The sequence below is a fragment of the Triturus cristatus genome, chromosome 2_2 (genome assembly GCF_964204655.1).
Source record: "Triturus cristatus chromosome 2_2, aTriCri1.1, whole genome shotgun sequence".
In the NCBI taxonomy this organism is placed as follows: domain Eukaryota; kingdom Metazoa; phylum Chordata; class Amphibia; order Caudata; family Salamandridae; genus Triturus; species Triturus cristatus.
The window spans coordinates 336,312,172-336,321,728 of record NC_140582.1 but is presented as its reverse complement, the minus strand read 5'-3'; positions in this window follow the sequence as shown (position 1 = coordinate 336,321,728).

Genomic DNA, 9,557 nt, shown 5'->3' with positions numbered 1-9,557 from the left:
AAAGCAGAATTCAACAAGATGAGCAGAATAAGGGCTCTATTGTCTCAAAAAGAGGTCGCCCTGACTTCATCCCGTGAAACATTTGTCCTTCACATAGCAAATACGCACCCGAGGTGCATGCGCTTTTGAATACTGATCTCCCACTTCATTTTGGAGCCCTGATTCAAACTATATTTAATGCCTCATCACCAACTGGCTTGGGGCATTTTTTCAAAATTGTGGGTACTGGCCTCGTGACCTCCTTCCAAACTATTTTTGGTGTGATACCGGCATTTTTTCATTCTATTTTTTCCAGCATCTTTGGCGGTCTCCCGTTGATTCTCGCCCTCGCGGCTGGGGTGCTGTTGTTGGTCTGCTTACTGCGCAATGGCTGCACAATTTGTGTCACACGACAGCCTGTCCCGGCTGCTCCATCTTCGTAACCGGATGCTTGAATACTATGGAACGTTACCGCTGGCAACCCTGAGCATAGCCTATGGATTGTCCTTCCGGTTTTCCTACTTTACTTGCGTGCAACCTGTTTTCATTGCCTAGATTGTCCATTCGAATGGGCTCTGGATTTGTGCTTATCAAACTCGGTGTCTCCTGCCCCGGATTATGATTGACTGATGAGTCCCTTAGAGGCTCATGAGTTGGACTGTTCTGGTGTCAGGATTATGGCCTGTGGAGCGGCACATGGAGTCCTAGGGAATTGGGACATCGGTACGGCTGCATATGACTTCCTGGCGGGAAGTTATCTTGAAGAACCCGCCAGTTGTCCTCTGATTGTGCTAGAGGCCCCAGTTGTCGAGGAACATGTATGTTCATTTACCTTGCTAGACTGGATGGCGGACAATTTTGCAGAACAGTCCAATGACTTCCACTTGGAAGCTGTCGCTACTTACTGTGCTTATACGTTAATGGATTAACTTGGATGTCCTCCAACTTTCCTTGTCCGTAACACGCACATTTTTTTTTATGTTGGATTCGACATTTGGGCTCGTTGACCCTTTCCAGGATGTTACGATTTCCGTTTATTATTTCCCTTCAAATTTTTTTTTTCCCTTTTCTCATTTTTTTTTCTTCGAACTTTCACTGCCCTTTATATGGATTTCCAGTTTGTGCACCTAGTTCCGTTCTATCGAACTTGAACTCTGCTTTCTTTAATTGTATCCCTATTTGTTTGTGGCCCGATCAAGGGGTGGTGTAGTGAAGGCAGCGATTTAGATACATACATTGCTATGTTAGCATAAGCACGTTAGATGTTAGAACGCCATCTTGCCACTTTTGCTGCTTTTGCACACGACATGCAGATACATGTTATTATTTGAAAACTGCTTGCTTGCCTTTTCTTCACATGAGAAATGTCTGTTGTTCACATCCCCAGACATGCACTGCGACCTTTGGTCTGAACATTGTGTGCAGAAACAGTCTGAGCCACCAAACAATGTATGTTTTTGAGTTCAGGTTGATCGACCCACTCTCTAGACATAACACGCACACAGCTGCAGATACCTGAAAGTCGGGAGCCTTTAATATTGCAGTTTGCACGTATTAGACACACATTCTGGAGAAGAAATTTTCCAGGCGCAGAGCAAAGCTGATCCTGTGATGTGATTCACCAAAGCTGATCTTTACGGTATGGGGTTCCCCATTCAAACCTAGAGACCTTCTATTAGTCTAATAATACTAGCTTACTAGTGAAGGGAAGGTGGCTGTATTCCACTGTCATTTATGATATGATTTCTCCCTTCATTTTCTATGGTATTGTAATAATGCTGATGGTTTTAATTTTAATCATTTGTCTGCTTATGTAAGCCAAAGTTCTGCATCTTAGGATACGTAGTTTATAAAATAAACATTTTAAACTTTACCATGTCTCTGATTACTCTTGTTGTGGACTGATATGAGAATAATAACGAACAGGTATTTCTGATTCCCACTATTCCTGAGAGTACTCTAAGTCGCTTGTTCTGGGTTGTCTATACATTGGGAGCTCCGATAAAATACGGATAACGAATGGGACACTGATGCTAGTTGGATTGGGGTTCTGGGTACGGAGGTGAGTTTTTGGTACACCGCAATTCACTGAGGTCCTGGTTTCCTGCGCATAGTTCTGTGCATGAGCAGAATCCCTGCAACAGTGGGTGAGCAGTAAGGCTTTATGAGAGGGTAGTGTTAAGCATTTTTATACAGTCAGGCAAGAAATGATGTCACACACTCAAAGACTGAACTCAGATCAATTATTTGTATAAAAAAGTATTTGTACATTGTAGTTTTATTTATAGAACCAAGCCGGACATGGCACAGGTAAATATGATTGTACTTTTCAAAACAGATTGTAAAAAAGCAAGCTGGATGAAGTATGACTTTTCTTATTTGTTTGTAAAAATGTGCAAATACAGTTTTAATTACTTTTGGATTACCTTTGATTACTTTTCAAGATTACTTTTTCTACTCAGTGAGATATGCCTAGATACCACACTGTGACATTTTTGTGGATAAAAGGTAAGTAAGTCAGTGTTTCGCAAACACAGTTTCTTAGATTTTCATACAATTCTCAACTCCACACTTAGAAGTTTTTCCACAGAAAAACAGTCAATGCAGTCCTAAGGGAGAAGATCTGGTTATCAGTTTAAAGGCGAGTAATCGGTCTTGGGAGTTGAGTTTCTGGGGTTAGAACAAGGGATCCCCCAGAGTCAAGAAAACACTCAAAGGGCACCCTCAGTGGCACTAGGGTGGCTGGGTTCAGAGTGGTGAGGCCTAATGTTATCCAATGGGGGATAGCGGGCCTCTGAATGGTGGCTCCTCACGGGCATGCCCCTTGGATGTGGGAGAAAAGCTCCTAGGGTTTAGCTCAGGGAAAAGGGGGATCCGATTTAGCACACAAGATGCACCCACAGTGGCAATGGGGTGGCCGGGTGCAGGGTGCTGATTTGGCATCGGGTGCCCACTTATTTTCAATGGGGATCGCCTGTTTTGGGTTTTGGCTGCAGGTTTGGTCCAGGAAGTCTTCTGGGAGGAACCAACAGCTGGGCAGGTAATTTGGAGGTCTCGGGGACGTAGGTGCACCTCAGTTCCTCTTCTCCAGGGCGCAGTGCGGCCGGATGCAGGGGTGCCTTTTGAGGTCGGATTTCTCCTTACCATGTCACTCGACATTGGGGGGTCTCCGTGCAGAGGCTGCAGGCGATTTCGGGGAGTCCTAGAGGGGTCAACCCCTGCTGGACTTGGACTCTGGAGTGCTGGGGGATCTCACTGGGACTGGTGAGCCATTCGGACTCGGGCCATAAGCGTCGGGTGCAGTGGTGGTTCCAGGCGTCGGGTTTCATTGTTTCTTTGGTGTTTCTTTTGAACAGAGCTGCAGTTCATAGAATATCCGGTCTTTGTTGAAGGCAGTCAGTCCTCCTAGGGGTTCTGAAGGTCGATGCCTGCAGAACAAGGCCATTTTTGGCACAGTATCTCTGGAAACTGCAGACGGGCCGGTAGGACTGGGGCCAAGTCAGATCTTCTCTGCAGTCTCTTCTGCTTGGCGTCCTCTTTCGTCCTTCTTCGTACTGTGCGGGAATCTGCCTTCTTGGTTCATTGCTGCTGCCTAAATACTCTATTTTAGGGGTCTCAAGGCCAGTAGCCAATGGGCTACTGACCTTAGGGTGACTACACCATTGGTGTGCTCACCCCACATTGGTAAGTGGGCACAATCCCTAACACTGATTGGAGAGTGCCTGCCATCTGCAAGATGTCGGGTACTGAAAAGTCGGCTTCACCTCGGCTCCCCCATCTGAGGAGTGTGGTTGGCAGAGGTGGGCACACCTTCTGGGCAGCTCAAATGTGTTCCTCCTGTCCCCTCGCCGTAAAGGGGGTGAGACAACTGGGGGGCCTGATCCTGATAGCAGGAGAGGCGGGGGTTGCGTTACGGATGCAGCAAGGCCTTTGAAGCTCCCTTGCCACAGATGGCTCTTCCTGACCTGTCCAAGGTATAACCACCTCTGCCTAGGACAGGCTTTGTTTTTGGGCCCAGGGAGTGAAGGGGTCCAGAAACATGAATTGTGGGTGGCAGGCTGGTGTTTACCAGTAAGGAACCCACCAGAGGCTGATTAGTTATCAGGGGGCATCTCTAAGATGCCCTCATGTGTATGGTATAATAAATCACACACTGGCATTAGTGCGGGTTTAATATAACGAGAAGTTTGCTACTAAACTCACCAGAATTCAGTAAAGCCATTATGGTGCTGTGGAGTTCGTAATGACAAACTCCCAGACCATACACTCTTTATGGCTTTACTGCATTCACAATGTCCAATAATGGACTTAGACACTGTTGGGGTACAGTGCTCATGCAACTGTACCCTCACCAGTGGTGATTTATGAAAGTTGTTGAAAAAAATGGAAGGAAGATGTGATGAATTGGATGAACTAATTATATTTAAACAAATAAATGAAAAATTGAAGAGTAATGGATTCTTCTACAGTTTTTCTGCTGTGCGACGTGCGTTTGGAGTTGATTGTATGTTCGATTTGCTTGTGACACAGGTATGCGTGCCATGTTGACTCTTCACTTTTCTCTGCACCAAAACATGCAGCCTGCAATGGTAGTATGTGTGTGTTAAGGTACAGGACCTCCAAGGGTGGCAAAATATGTGCTGCAGTTCTTGGAAGCCTTCCCTGGTCACAGTGCCCTTGGTACCCATGGTACCTTTTACAAGGGACCTACATGTGGCCAGAGAGGTGCAAATTGGGGGTACAAAGGTATAGTTCTGGGAAAGAACACAGGCCCTGGAACCCTCATTGGCAGGGACTCAGGGCACTTCACGTCAAAGTGCATCATAAATCTGGCAAAAAGTGGGGGGTTACTACACCAAACACCAACTTTCCTACAGAAGCCTACCCCCCCAGCCCAAAGGCCAGGAGACCCAGCCAAACCTGGAAATTCTAACTTAGCTAGGGCAAGTCCCAGGGTACCCACAGAGGTTACCCACAGCTTGAGTAACCCCACCATGACCAACAGGGTTAGGGGGCCTAACATGATTTTTTGCAGGGGGCTGTACCACCATGCCAAGTACAGTACTGCCATGAACACTAACACCGAGCAGAGGCCACTGACAGCTGGCAAAGCCAAGAACCACCCCTTTAGCTCTTCACTGGTAGGCGAAGTGGCTACTTTACATGCTTCTTTGGGTTTTGGTGGCCGGTCTGCTGTTTTAGGATAGGGTACAAAAGGGGGTGGGGATGGACGGAGCATCAGAACCAATCAAACACTCACACCCAGTCAACAGATCTGGGTTTGATCCATCACCGTTCTTTAGCCCACTCTGCCACCCCAGTTCAGACATGACCATATGCAAATCAGTCTGACCCTGTGCCTCATGGGAACAGTCCAGCCCGAACTGCCAAGCCATGCCTTCCCTGGACCGGAAACAAGCTTCCTAGGACCAGTTTCTGGCATTTCAGCCGTCTTCAGCCAGGCTTGCTTGAATCCAGTGGCAAAGTGAGCAAGGGACTCACGTCTGAGCATACCCTGCCAACTTATGGCGAACAAAGCGGTACAAAAGGGGGTGGGGATGGACGGAGCATCAGAACCAATCAAACACTCACACCCAGTCAACAGATCTGGGTTTGATCCATCACCGTTCTTTAGCCCACTCTGCCACCCCAGTTCAGACATGACCATATGCAAATCAGTCTGACCCTGTGCCTCATGGGAACAGTCCAGCCCGAACTGCCAAGCCATGCCTTCCCTGGACCGGAAACAAGCTTCCTAGGACCAGTTTCTGGCATTTCAGCCGTCTTCAGCCAGGCTTGCTTGAATCCAGTGGCAAAGTGAGCAAGGGACTCACGTCTGAGCATACCCTGCCAACTTATGGCGAACAAAGCGGTACAAAAGGGGGTGGGGATGGACGGAGCATCAGAACCAATCAAACACTCACACCCAGTCAACAGATCTGGGTTTGATCCATCACCGTTCTTTAGCCCACTCTGCCACCCCAGTTCAGACATGACCATATGCAAATCAGTCTGACCCTGTGCCTCATGGGAACAGTCCAGCCCGAACTGCCAAGCCATGCCTTCCCTGGACCGGAAACAAGCTTCCTAGGACCAGTTTCTGGCATTTCAGCCGTCTTCAGCCAGGCTTGCTTGAATCCAGTGGCAAAGTGAGCAAGGGACTCACGTCTGAGCATACCCTGCCAACTTATGGCGAACAAAGCGGTACAAAAGGGGGTGGGGATGGACGGAGCATCAGAACCAATCAAACACTCACACCCAGTCAACAGATCTGGGTTTGATCCATCACCGTTCTTTAGCCCACTCTGCCACCCCAGTTCAGACATGACCATATGCAAATCAGTCTGACCCTGTGCCTCATGGGAACAGTCCAGCCCGAACTGCCAAGCCATGCCTTCCCTGGACCGGAAACAAGCTTCCTAGGACCAGTTTCTGGCATTTTAGCCGTCTTCAGCCAGGCTTGCTTGAATCCAGTGGCAAAGTGAGCAAGGGACTCACGTCTGAGCATACCCTGCCAACTTATGGCGAACAAAGCGGTACAAAAGGGGGTGGGGATGGACGGAGCATCAGAACCAATCAAACACTCACACCCAGTCAACAGATCTGGGTTTGATCCATCACCGTTCTTTAGCCCACTCTGCCACCCCAGTTCAGACATGACCATATGCAAATCAGTCTGACCCTGTGCCTCATGGGAACAGTCCAGCCCGAACTGCCAAGCCATGCCTTCCCTGGACCGGAAACAAGCTTCCTAGGACCAGTTTCTGGCATTTCAGCCGTCTTCAGCCAGGCTTGCTTGAATCCAGTGGCAAAGTGAGCAAGGGACTCACGTCTGAGCATACCCTGCCAACTTATGGCGAACAAAGCGGTACAAAAGGGGGTGGGGATGGACGGAGCATCAGAACCAATCAAACACTCACACCCAGTCAACAGATCTGGGTTTGATCCATCACCGTTCTTTAGCCCACTCTGCCACCCCAGTTCAGACATGACCATATGCAAATCAGTCTGACCCTGTGCCTCATGGGAACAGTCCAGCCCGAACTGCCAAGCCATGCCTTCCCTGGACCGGAAACAAGCTTCCTAGGACCAGTTTCTGGCATTTCAGCCGTCTTCAGCCAGGCTTGCTTGAATCCAGTGGCAAAGTGAGCAAGGGACTCACGTCTGAGCATACCCTGCCAACTTATGGTGAACAAAGCGGTACAAAAGGGGGTGGGGATGGACGGAGCTTCAGAACCAATCAAACACTCACACCCAGTCAACAGATCTGGGTTTGATCCATCACCGTTCTTTAGCCCACTCTGCCACCCCAGTTCAGACATGACCATATGCAAATCAGTCTGACCCTGTGCCTAATGGGAACAGTCCAGCCCGAACTGCCAAGCCATGCCTTCCCTGGACCGGAAACAAGCTTCCTAGGACCAGTTTCTGGCATTTCAGCCGTCTTCAGCCAGGCTTGCTTGAATCCAGTGGCAAAGTGAGCAAGGGACTCACGTCTGAGCATACCCTGCCAACTTATGGCGAACAAAGCGGTACAAAAGGGGGTGGGGATGGACGGAGCATCAGAACCAATCAAACACTCACACCCAGTCAACAGATCTGGGTTTGATCCATCACCGTTCTTTAGCCCACTCTGCCACCCCAGTTCAGACATGACCATATGCAAATCAGTCTGACCCTGTGCCTCATGGGAACAGTCCAGCCCGAACTGCCAATCCATGCCTTCCCTGGACCGGAAACAAGCTTCCTAGGACCAGTTTCTGGCATTTCAGCCGTCTTCAGCCAGGCTTGCTTGAATCCAGTGGCAAAGTGAGCAAGGGACTCACGTCTGAGCATACCCTGCCAACTTATGGCGAACAAAGCGGTACAAAAGGGGGTGGGGATGGACGGAGCATCAGAACCAATCAAACACTCACACCCAGTCAACAGATCTGGGTTTGATCCATCACCGTTCTTTAGCCCACTCTGCCACCCCAGTTCAGACATGACCATATGCAAATCAGTCTGACCCTGTGCCTCATGGGAACAGTCCAGCCCGAACTGCCAAGCCATGCCTTCCCTGGACCGGAAACAACCAGTCCTAGGATGCTTGTTTCCAGTCCAGGGAGGACCTGGCTTGGCAGTTCGGGCTGGACTGTTCCCATGGGGCACAGGGTCAAGACTGATTTGCATATGGCTGGGTTCAAACTGGAATGGCATGGTGAGCAAAAAAACGATGGATTTAGGCCCAGATCTCTGTACTGGGGTGAATGTATGACATTGTTCTGCATTCTGTCCATCAATTGTTGTTTTTGCATTTGTCACCCCGAGTGGGAAGGGTATGCTCAGACGTGAGTCCCTTGCTCTCCATGCCACTGGAATCAAGCTATCCTGGCTGACGAGGGCTGAAAGCCCGAAACCGGTCCTAGGATGCTTGTTTCCAGTCCAGGGAGGACCTGGCTTGGCAGTTCGGGCTGGACTGTTCCCATGGGGCACAGGGTCAAGACTGATTTGCATATGGCTGGGTTCAAACTGGAATGGCATGGTGAGCAAAAAAACGACGGATTTAGGCCCAGATCTCTGTACTGGGGTGAATGTATGACATTGTTCTGCATTCTGTCCATCAATTGTTGTTTTTGCATTTGTCACCCCGAGTGGGAAGGGTATGCTCAGACGTGAGTCCCTTGCTCTCCATGCCACTGGAATCAAGCTATCCTGGCTGACGAGGGCTGAAAGCCCGAAACCGGTCCTAGGATGCTTGTTTCCAGTCCAGGGAGGACCTGGCTTGGCAGTTCGGGCTGGACTGTTCCCATGGGGCACAGGGTCAAGACTGATTTGCATATGGCTGGGTTCAAACTGGAATGGCATGGTGAGCAAAAAAACGATGGATTTAGGCCCAGATCTCTGTACTGGGGTGAATGTATGACATTGTTCTGCATTCTGTCCATCAATTGTTGTTTTTGCATTTGTCACCCCGAGTGGGAAGGGTATGCTCAGACGTGAGTCCCTTGCTCTCCATGCCACTGGAATCAAGCTATCCTGGCTGACGAGGGCTGAAAACCCGAAACCGGTCCTAGGATGCTTGTTTCCAGTCCAGGGAGGACCTGGCTTGGCAGTTCGGGCTGGACTGTTCCCATGGGGCACAGGGTCAAGACTGATTTGCATATGGCTGGGTTCAAACTGGAATGGCATGGTGAGCAAAAAAACGATGGATTTAGGCCCAGATCTCTGTACTGGGGTGAATGTATGACATTGTTCTGCATTCTGTCCATCAATTGTTGTTTTTGCATTTGTCACCCCGAGTGGGGAGGGTATGCTCAGACGTGAGTCCCTTGCTCTCCATGCCACTGGAATCAAGCTATCCTGGCTGACGAGGGCTGAAAGCCCGAAACCGGTCCTAGGATGCTTGTTTCCAGTCCAGGGAGGACCTGGCTTGGCAGTTCGGGCTGGACTGTTCCCATGGGGCACAGGGTCAAGACTGATTTGCATATGGCTGGGTTCAAACTGGAATGGCATGGTGAGCAAAAAAACGATGGATTTAGGCCCAGATCTCTGTACTGGGGTGAATGTATGACATTGTTCTGCATTCTGTCCATCAA